Source organism: Pteropus vampyrus, unplaced genomic scaffold, assembly GCF_000151845.1.
Source record: "Pteropus vampyrus isolate Shadow unplaced genomic scaffold, Pvam_2.0 Scaffold95, whole genome shotgun sequence".
NCBI classification, from domain to species: domain Eukaryota; kingdom Metazoa; phylum Chordata; class Mammalia; order Chiroptera; family Pteropodidae; genus Pteropus; species Pteropus vampyrus.
In genome coordinates, this window is record NW_011888876.1 from 3,161,978 (window position 1) to 3,174,075 (window position 12,098).

Below are 12,098 nucleotides of genomic sequence, written 5' to 3' on the forward strand. Positions count from 1 at the left end.
GGGAGGCCCAGAGGGGTTCCCAAGTGGGAGTGAGAGGCTGGGACTAGAACCCAGTTCTGCTTGGCTCCACAGCCCGGTGTCCTGGACTTGGGCTCCACCCAGCAACGGGTGCAGCCCCCTTGGCTGAGGACCCCCGATTCTGGGTATCTCTGTATCTAGGGTATGTCTCTGCAGCTCTGTTTGCAGAAAGATGGAAAACCCAGCTTGCAGACCCCCTCCCCTGACTACAGGGAGCTGGGGGTGGAAGATGGAGTTTAAGACAGTCACCAATCCACTGACTCCCCCTACCCCCAGCCAGACCAATACCTCCCTTTCTGCTACCTACAAGGCCAGTCAAACCCAGACTGAAACCTCCTCTACTGAAGCTGAAGTCACTGGAGACTGACAATAATCAATCACAAATTTTTCAGGGCTCCCTAAATGCCAAACATACTAAATGCATCCTTTAGCTTCATTCCCATTTATGGATGAGAAAGTCAAGGCTCAGAGATGTTATGTGATTTTCTCAGGGTCACACAGACCTAAGTGATGGATCAAATTAGAACTTCGGGGTCTGTGATGCCAAAGTCCTACATTTAAGCCTTAGGGTGAAGGACATCCCCAGACTAGCATCTGCAGCATCTGGGAACTACTTAGAAATGCAAATTCTCACATTCCTCTCCGGACCTCCTGCATCAGAACTCAGGTTGGGGGAGGGAGGCGTGATTCTGGTGCCACTCAAGTTTGAGAACCACTGACCCAGGTTAAGCTAAGCCACCTGCTGGGCAAGGCCACCCAGGCTCACCCCAAAACACACAGGGCCTCCAATCTGGGGGAGGTCTGCTGTCTTGGAGTCCAGTTCTTCTCTAAGCTAAAGGGGAGGGCAGGGAAGGGAGCATACCTGCACCCCTAATGATGTCTTCTCCTAAGGTTTTATTACCCAGCTGCCTGCCCCTACCCCAATTCCCACCCAGGCTCTCTGCTGTCTACTCTCCTTCCTATATCCTCGTCCCTGATTTCTTTCTCAGTAATAAAATAACCTTGCCTCCCATCTTTCTTCCTTATCAGAGACAAAAGTAGCCTCATTTCTGTGTTTTCTGGCCCCAGGCTTCACCCTGGGCTTGGGGCAGCCCTCACATCTCCCTTTGATTTCTCTGGTCAGCTGGGTCCCACATGCAGGGAACTCTGATGGGTGGCTTTCTGCAGGCCAGTCCCAGAGCCAGTGGGAATCTGGGCTCTGAACTCTGGACGATTCCTGCCCTCCAGCCATTTTCCAGCATTAAACATCAGCCAAAGTCCAGCAGTGCATGGGGTAGGCAGCCTGAGGCACCCTGGACATCCCCCTGTCAGTTAGCTATCTGATGAACCATTCTAAATCTTAATGACTTAAAATAACCATTATTTGCCATTACACACTTATCTACAGGTGAGCTGGGCTGATCTAGGCTGGAGTCCCTTAACTCCAGTCAGTAGTGTGCAGGTCGGCTGGATCAAAACCACTATAATGGAAATGAAAAATGCCTTTGACGGGCTTATTAGTAGACTGAATATAGCTAAGGAAAGAATCTCCGAGCTTGAGGATCTATCAACAGAAATCTCCGAAACTGAAAAGCAAAGAGAACAAAAATTGAAAAAAAAAAAATCCATGGAATGTGGTACAACTACAAAATTATAACATACACATAATGGGAATACCAGAAGCGGGGGGAAAAGGAACGGAAAAAAATATTTGAAAAAATAATGACTGAGACTTTCCCTAAATTAATGTCAGGCACAAAACCACAGATTCAGAAAGCTCGAAGAACACCAAGTGTGATAAATGCCAGTAAAAAACACAAAAACCAAAAAAACCCTTCTATACCTCAGCATATCATTTTCAAACTACAGAAAATCAAAGAAAAAAAAAGATATCCTGAAAGAAGCCAGAGGAATAAAATGTTCTACCTATAGAGGAACAAAGATAAGAATTACATCTGAATTCTTCTCAGAAGCCATGCCAGCAAGAAGAGAATGCAGTGAAATAGTTAATGTATTAAGAGAAAAAAATCACCAACAAAGAATTATGTACCCTGCGAAATTATCCTTTAAAAGCGAAGGAGAAAGTTTTTCAGACAACCAAAAATTGAGGAAATTTGTTGCCAGTTACCTGCCTTACAAAACATGTTAAAAGTTCTTTAGAGAAAAGGAACATAAGATAGGCCAGGAAAGGTGGGAAGTTACCTAGTATATCAGTCAGCTGTTGCCATAATAATGCTACATAACAAACCACCTCCAAACTACATGGCTTAAAACAACAATCCATCCAACCATTCTTGTTTACATATCTATAGGTCACCTGGGCATTGGCTGATCTCATCTTGGCGTGGCTGGATTTGGGCTCTAGCTGCAGGTAGAGACCAGGTGTGTTCTATGTGTTTCTCATCTTTTGGACCAGTAGACTAACTGAGATGTATTTTTCTCATGTTGATGGCAGAACTACATCAAGGCGAACACACTGCACAGCATATTTTAAACTTCCTCTCTTAAAACATCCACTCATATTCCATTGGTCAAAGTAAGTCACATGTATGAACCCTATGCCAAGGGGCAAGACATACACTCTGCCTAGTATGACATAACAAAGCTGTGATGTCTAACTGTATTACAGAAGAGTAAAGATCTGGGTCCATAACTCAGTCTAAATCACCTTACCTTCCCTATTTCATTTGATGGAGCAGGTGGAATTTAAAGCCAACACTGAAGAAATTTAGCACAAAAATAATGTTTATAAATTTAGACATGAAAACCTTTAAAAAATTAGTAAATTGAAGTCAATAATGATATTCTTAAAATCATTTTTCATGACCAAGTATGATTTATCCCAGAATTTCAGGGATTGGTTATATGTAAGAAACCCAATGACATAACATATCCTATCAGAAGGACCAGTAAAAAAAAGAGTGATAACTTCAATTAATGTAGAAAAGACACAGAATATAACTTGATGCTCATTACTAATTTTTACAAACTCCTCAAAAAACAGGAGTAAGAGACTATTTACTAACATAATAAAGACTACTTATCTTAAAACAACAGTAGAATTGTACTATGGAGACACAGTAGACATATTTCCTATAAGATCAAGAGTAAACGAGATTTCACCATTTTTCTTCTTAATGCAATAAAATATATAAGCAAAGATGAGAAGTTTAACTATTAGAAAGGAGAATATGAGATCATCATTATTTACAGATGATACAATTATATACCTAGAAAATGTAAAAGTATCGACTGAAAAACTCTTAGGATAAACAAACAGTCAAATACAAGATAATATTTGAAAATCAATAATTTTTCTATATGCTGGCAATAACCAGTTACAAGATATAATAGAAAATAGGTTCTATTCACAATAGCGATAAAAAGAAAATTTGAGAAACAACCATAAAAAAAATTGTGCAGAAATTATATGCAAAGAATATGAAGAATGAAGAAGGAAGAAAGGAGGGGGCATGGAAAGGGAGAGGAAAGAAAGAGAGAAGGACAGAGAAAAGGAAGAAGAAAGAGTAGTATCTATAGTGAGAACTCCCCCTAGAAGTCCCCAGCAGACATCCACTTAGATCTCATTGACCAGAATAGAGTCACAGTGCTGTCCCTAACTGTAAGGGAAGCTGAGAGAAATACTTTTTAAAAATAAGTGGGCACAATACTTCCCTAAACAAAATTAAGATCCCATCGGTAAGAAAGGTTAACTATTATAGGTAAACAACAATGTCTGCCACAGAAAGCATCCAAATCCTTGTGAGCTGGAAGGGTAGGAAAGAGCGACCATCTGACTAAGGAGGTTAGAGGATTGTCTAATATGCTTTCATTAAAAAAAAGAAAAGAAAGGGAAAAAAATGACGAGTTAATTTTTATCTTATACCAATTACCAATATATTCTCTGTAGGATTTATGGAATTAAAAGTAAATAGGAAAAACCTAGAAGAATACATATGCAATAAAGAGCAAATCTAAGTTGACTGAAAAGAAAGGGACTTTCCGGGCTTGAAAGCTAAGGAATCACACTGTCAAAGGAACATACTGATAAACATCATTAGAGTCAAATAATTCAATTCTGTAAGTTAAAATCTCGCTGAGTAAATTAAAAGGCAAACAACAAACTAAGGAAAGAATCAGGAAGGGTTATTATCCTTATTATATATCAATAAGGGAAAAATTAAAATCCCAATAAAAAAGTGTTGGCAAAGGACCTGAGCCGATAATTCATGAAAGTCAGAGATACTTCATGAAATGTGCTATTTTGAATAAGTTGATAACAATTCAAAAATACCCTAATCATTTCTTTTTCCTAGGAATGATTTTCTAAATCAGACTTGTAGAAAACTTGGAAAACGCAGAAGAACATGGAGATAAAAATAAAAATCACTATGCTTCAACAGCTGAGAGGCGGTAGCTTTTGGTATGGGTCGCTCTAAATATAGTTTGTTTTTGTCTGTTGTCTTTCCTTTCTTACAACCTTTTTCTGATTGCCTCACACTTCATTGTACATTTGTCAGTTATTCCGCTAGCAGGGCATAGTGCTGCTCCCCTCAAAACTAGCCTTTCCCTGGGAAAAACGAGGGCGAGGTTGGATGTTGGGTAAGCAACCAGCAGCGTTTCCACGGGAAGCTCAATAGGACTCTAACTGCAGAGGAAGCTGTAAAAGGTAGAGGCGCACATGACATCTGATAGGCATTTAGGGCCACTATCACTCAATGACACTGCAACCAAGCACTTTATGGTTTCACTTTTATAGTTTTCATTCATTAGGAGTGGTAAATAGTAAAAGTAAAATCCTTGAGAGTTTTATTCCTACTGGACTTACCCATACACAAGTAATAATTATAAATTTTGTGTGAAATACAAAAATCAACCACCGATAGCACTTGAAAGTGAAAAGATTCAGCTTTTTTCTCCCCAAATAGCTTGCTAATTGTCCCAACACCACTTGTTGAATAATTTTTGAACTATCTGCTCCCATTCATAGATTCCAGTCTGTTCCATTATTTTGTGTGTCTACTTACGCATTAGTACCAAACTGCTTTAATATTATAGTTTTAAAACGCATTTTAAATAATTTTCTACAAAGGAGCCAAAAACACAATGGAGAAAGGAAAGCCTCTTCAATAAATGGTGCTGGGAAAATTGGAAAGCCACAGGCAAAAGAAGGAAACTAGATTGCTACCTGTCATCATACACCAAAATTAACCCCAAATGGATCAAAGACCTAAATGTAAGACCTGTAACAATAAATTGCATAAAAGAAAACATAAGAACTAAACTTATAGACCTTGGACTTAAAGAGGATTTTATGAATTTCACTTCAAAGGCAAGGGCAGTAAAGGCAAAAATAAATGAATGTAGCTACATCAAACTAAAAAGCTTCCACACAGCAAAAGAAACCGTCAACAAGACAAAGAGGCGACCAACTAAATGGGAGGAGATACTTGCAAACAACGCCTCTGATGAAGGTCTAATATCCAAAATACACAAAGATACAACTCAATAATAATAAAATTCAATTTTAAAAAAAGGGCAGAGGACCCGAACAGACACTCTTCCCGAGAAGACATATAAATGGCCAACAGATATAAGAAAAGATGCTCAACTTCACTAGCTATTAGGGAAATGCAAATCAGACCACAATGAGATACCATCTCACATCTGTCAGAATGGCTCTCATCAATAAATCAAGAAACAACAAGTGTTGGTAAGGATGTGGAGAAAAGGGAACCCTCATACACTGCTGGTGGGAATGGAAATTGGTACAACCACTATGGAAAACAGTATGGAGGTTCCTCAAAAAACTAAGAATAGAATTACCATATGACCCAGCAATCTCTCTTCTGGGTATTTACTCCAAAATTTTGAAAACATTTATCCATGAAGATATATGCATACCAGTGTTCATAGCAACATTATTCACGGTAGCCAAGACATGGAAACAACCAGTGTCCTTTGACAGATGACTGGATAAAGAAGTTCCGGTTACATATATAACATGGAATATTACTCAGCCATAAGAAAAGATGAAATATTGCTATGTGTGACAACATGGGTAGATCTTGAGATTATCGGGCTAAATGAAATAAGTCAGCTAGAAAAAGTTGAGAACCACATGATTTCACTTCCATGTGGAATATAAGTCAGAAAGCAACAAGCAAACAAGACTGAGAGGCTTATGGACTCAAAACAATTTAGTGGTTACCAAAGGGAGGGAGGAAGCGTAGGAGGTAGATAAGAATCGAAGGGGTTAAATACATGGTGATGGAAAGAAATTTAACTCTGGGTGGTGAACACACAATGTGCAGATGACGAATTATAGATTTATATACTCAAAACCTATATAATTTTATTAACCAATGTCATCTCAATAAATTAAAATAAATAAAATGTATTTTCAACATCTGGTAGGGCAAATGTATTGATTATATATTGGTGTTTAATAAACAAGCCAAAATCTATGGCTTCAAACATCAACTTATCTGCTCATAGTCGATTATTAAAATGTGCAGGTACATTTTGCTGAATGGATTCTGAAATTAATGAATCTCTCTACCCTACTCCCAAACACTACAAGGACCTTTTAACTCGGATTACATGCTATTCATAACGAGTATTTTCTTCTATCCATTTGTAATCCTCCCAAATTTGATATTATTCCTTTATTGTTTTATATAACAAACTCGTACTTATATACCCGTATGTTCACCATTTTCTTTGTTCATCATTCCTATCTATATCTCAAACTTTTCTTTTAGGGTCATTTATCTTTTTTGGGGGGGAGTATTTTTTTTAGAGTGCTCTTCAATGAAATAGTGTTAATATAAAGTCTCTGGGTATTCGTTTCCTTTAAAATGTCATTATTTGATAATATCTCTTCAAATATTTCCTTTCTCTCATTCTCTCTATTATCTCCTTCTGGTACTTTGAATAAATGTGTTTAGGTTTAATTTGTGGTGTGAAAACTGATCAGAGCTCAGGTATTGTCAGCTTGGTCTCACATAAGCGAGGGCCCATCAGCTCTGATTTTGATCATTGGTTGGTCGTGTTTCAGAGATCCATCTCAGAGGTTGAACGTTCTGTCTTACATCTAATCCTCAGCCCTTCTCCGCTCTGGTCTGAATCAGGGCAGGGGATGGGGACTGACGCATACAGGTTATGTTTCCCCACCTCCTGTGCCAGTAGGATTCCAGCTGGACGAGCCCAGTGGGAAGTCCTGGCAGGAGGCTGGGGGGCTTCAGGAAGCGAATCACAGGGGTATTTGTCTTCCTTTCTCCTTCAGATGTGTCTCCATCAGCAGCTGCACATTTTCCCTGACTCTAGCTGGACCCCGAACTCTCGCCTCCTCCTGGTGACATCCGCCTTTGGTCTCTGGTGTCACACCCCTTCCGTGTCCCAACCATGTTGACAGCTTCTTGCTATTGCCAAGGTCTGGGTGGCTTCGCTGTCTGCTGTTCAGCTTCTCAGTTCCTCTATCGTACCAGCAACCAGTTCCTGTATTAAATTCCTTCAGACGGAACCAGAGGGACTTCTTTTTCCTTCTGGACCTTAAGAAGTATTATACTGGTTTTGTTTTTAAAAAGAAAAGTCAAAGAATTCTTTCTCTATTCTCCAGAAAAATTTTAAAGCATTGATATTATCTGGTCTTAGCAGGTTTGAATGAACTCGCCTTTGAAATTATCTGGACCTCAAGTTTTTGAAGTAGGAAACTAGAAAAATTTCTCAATTTCTCCCATGGTTGTTGATCTATGTAGGTTTTAGGTTATTTCTAAAGCAGAAATATAGAGTAAATATCAGATCATCCTTTAAAAGCTATGCTATATAGACACTATTGTTTTAAGGTAGACAATAAAAAATGGTAGGGTTTTTTGTTGTGTTTTTAACAGTAGATTTGCCTGCCTCTGGATTTGGCTCAAACCCAAAGTGTCTCAGGATTAAAAACTGGCATTAAAGACTCACACAGACAACCAGGAACCAACTAAACTAAGTTACAACAGTCTGTGGAATTTGAGATGTGAGTTGCATTGGCATTAAGACGAATAGGAGAAAATTCTCTTAACCTGTAAGATTCTTAACCTCTTCATAACATTTTCTCTCTCACCTCCAACTGCTAATGGTTATTTCTCCAATTCCGGGAGTAACTTAAGAGAATCATTACTACTTCTTGCTTCACATTTATATATATATAAACCATCGTGATCACTTTGACCAGTACACAGTCTCCTTTTAGATCATTAATTTATTCATGAATTCGTTAAACATTTACTGAGTAAAGGCAGCGCCAGGCAATGTTCTAGACACTGGGGCTGCGGTGACAGCCACCTCAGACCCTGCCCCTGCCCTCATGGAATTTACGATCTTACAGGGAAGACTGGTGAGTGCTTGGAAGTCCAAGTCTCAGGTGCCGGGGTGGGGGAGCGGGTCAAGGCAGGCTTCCTTAAGAGAGTGACATTTATGCTGACTTAAGGATGAGCACAAGTTGACCAGGCTGTGCTATGTGTATGAAGGTTATTTCAAGGAGAAAAAAGAACTTGGTGGTGGGCGGCGGGGGATGTTTAATTGGAACCCTGGTTTTCTCTCTGTCAGCTCTTTATTAAAAACATTTTTTAAATGAAAAACACCTTTTTAAGTAAAAAGACCAGGAAGAAAAGGAGGAAAGGAGAGAAGGAGGGAGGGAGGGAGGGAGGGAGGGAGGGAAAGAGGGCTGAAGAAAGAAGTAGGAGGGAAGGAAGGAAAGGAAGGAGGGAGGAAGGAAGAAAGAGAGGGAAGGAAGGAGAGACAAGAGCGAGACATCGAGAGAGAGACAGACAGACAGACAAAGACAGAGAGAGTAGGGCACAGAACGACACCACCCTCCTTTCTGCAGCTGGCACAATTCTTGCCATCAGATTTGACTGTGTGCCTTTGGCCAGGTGACCAGACTTCTCCGAGCCTCAGTTTCCTCCTGCCTGTAAGAGGTTCGTGGTAGCACCCCAAGCACCCCACGGGGCCCTCGTGACCAGGGAACAGAGCAAGTCTGTGAAAGTGCCTTAGAGCTGAGAACGCATCACCTCCACATGCAGGAATAATGTTTTTTTTTTTTTAACGGCTATTTACATTTGTCAACCGGATTTCCACGAAGAACTACTTGGAAACCGCAGCCAGAGAGTTAGCCATCTAAGGCTCCCCAAAGCCAGACATCCAGGGGCCTGGGCCCAAGGTGGGGAGACCCCCACCCAGGGCTCCCACTCCGCCCCCACACCACCCTCAGCATTCACAGCCTTCCCCACTCCTTATATGAATGAGGTGATCTTTCAGCTGCCCTTTGTCTTGGAAAAAAATTAATTCTCATTTGCATTACCTCGTCTAAATGTCACCCACCGATATTTTGTTAGACATTAGCTGCGCTGGCAGGGAGGGCCGCGGGGTAATTGTGTTCTGCCTGGTGCTGGGATTTACATAATTTCAGACAGCAATTAAAGAATCCTGGGGAATTTTTTTTTCTCTCTCTTCCAACCTCTCCTACAAAGAAAGTGTTCGTTTACATTAAGCGCTCAGCTCCTTGCTGTTCATTTGCATAAAATTAAAGGTTTTTGTGTTCCCGAACAGCAGGGTAACATTTAAAATTCCGTTTTAAAAAGCTCACCTTACAATAATAAAATGTTAATATCATTTCATAGGCAATGCAAGGTTGCCAGATGCCTTTCACTTCCAACTTGTAGCCATTGCTAACCATTTTTCCTCTCTTTCTCTCTCCCTCTCTCTTCCCTCCTTGCTCAGTCTTCATCCATCTCTGCCCTTTCCCCAAGTCTCCTCCTTGGCCTCATCCTGTCTCCTTGATCACTCCTTTCTCTCTTCTCCCCTTGTGATTTTTCTAAATGTGATCCAAAGGTCCTCAACCCTCACCGGCCTGAGGCCGTGAAGCGGAGTCAAATTTTCGCATTATTCCAGTGATCATCCCATGAATAATGACTCCAAGCTCAGCTACCAGGTTCCCAGGAGCTCCCACATCTACACGGATCTAAAGTCACCACCCAGGGATGCCAGCCCTGCATCCCTTATGTCCTGGACTCCCCCAAAGCCAGAGCCGATCCTGGTTACTCTCACCTCCTCCGTGAAGCCTGTGAACTGCCCCAGTCACGGTGGGTGTCTGTGATGCCTCATGAAGATCACTCCTCAGCCATTGCTGCAGCATCCCAAGGTGGCCTGGGCCCCACGCATTCCTTCGGTTCATTCATTCCTGCCTTCATTCTCTCTCAGTGTCAAACAGCATCGAGATGATCAAGTGAAAAGATGCTGACGGTAGGGACCGCTGTACAGAACCCCTCTCCCCTCTCACTGTCCAGCCCGGGCAGAGTCTAAGCTAGTGGACAGGTTCGCCTCAGGCCCTGTCGGTTTTGTCTGCCATCTGGACTCCCTCAGTCCACCCAGCCCATCAGACATAGATTAAGAACCTCAAAACTCCAAGGGGAGAGACAAAGGGGAGAGGGGAGGTGTCCCTGAGTCTTCTTTCCTCTGAACATCTAGGAATACTGTGTCAGTTCTGTTTACCTGGAGAGGCAAAGGCTTCACCTCATTTTCCAATTGTCTAATCCCAGCTGGCATTGGTTTCCAGGTAGAGATAAAAGATATAGACAAAGGGCCTTGGCCAGAAATATGAAGGAAGAACCAGTTTTCTCACACAGAGAAGAGATTACTACCTAGAAGGAAGAGAGAAGAGACAGAAACAGAGGTCTGTGGTAGAGCATGGGCCTCGCCAAGGGTGGAGTGACAAAGGAAACCCACAGCGGGGCAGCCGTGTGTGGTAAGGTGAAGTTTCCACACTCCACGCATCACCCGAAAGATGGTAAGGGTGGGAATAAAAACTACAGAAAGATGAAATCCACCCCTGCCCCCCGCCACCATAGCCCGTGGATTGAGAGCTCAGGATCACCACCGATGCTGAGATACAGAACAATAGACAGTTTTATTTATTGCATATCATAGTTTTAGAACTGATACTCATACTCACAACAAATAATTTTTTTTTTTAATGTGCTTGAGGCTCTAAAGGGATGTTGAGTTATAAATTAAGTAGACGGTTGGGTACAGTCATTCCAGCAGAGCGATCAGTATGTATAAAGGTTCTGAAGAGGAAAGAAGTGTAGTTTGCTGAAGATCTGAAAGAAGGCTGGGCAAACGGAGCACAGAAAGCGAAGAGAGAGGCATGCAAAGTATGGCCCATACACAGCGGGGTGGGGGGAAGTGATCGATAGAAACTGTCTCTGTGGAAACCCAGACGTCAGGCTTACTAAACAAAGGCTTCCAAATAGCTATTTGAGGTGAGACCAAAGAGCTCAAGGACACCACCGCCAAAAGAACTAAAGGAAACCATGAGAATTGTGTCTCAACAAACAGAGAATACCAACGGAGACACAGAACTTCAAAAAGGAAAACCAGAGAGAAGACGTGAAGTCGAGAAGTATCGTAACTCAAATGAAACATTCACTAGAAAGGATCGGTAGCAGACTGGGCTAGGCCAAAGAAAGAATCGGCGAATTTGAAAACAGGTCAATTGAGATTGTTCACTCGAAGAAACAGAAAGAAAAAAAAAATGAAGATAAAACGATCGGAGCCCAAGAGACCTGTGGGACACCACCGGGCCCATCGACAAATGCCTAAAGGGGTCCAGAAGGAGAGCAGAGGTCGAAAGGGGCAAAAAGAAATAAGGGCCAGAAACTTCCCAGATTTGAGGAGAAAACACGAATCTACACAAGAAGCTCCAAGAACTTCCATTTGGATAAACCCAAAGAGATCCACATACAGACACATCATATCGAACTGTAGAAAGACAAAGACGAAGAGAGAATCTCGAAAGCAGCAAGAGAGACATGAACAGTGAAATATAAGGGTTCTTCAATAATATGAAGAGCCAACTTCTCATCGGAAACCATGGCGGTCAGGAGGCAGTAGAGGAAATATTTAAAGTTCTCAGAGGAGAAAACCGTCAGCCAAGAATTCTATGTTCAGCAAAACTGTGCTTCAAAAGTGAAGAAAAAATTAAGAATACCAAAGCCATTCGATGGGGGGAAAAAAGAGACCCTTCAACCAATGGTACTGGGACGATTGCAAAGGAA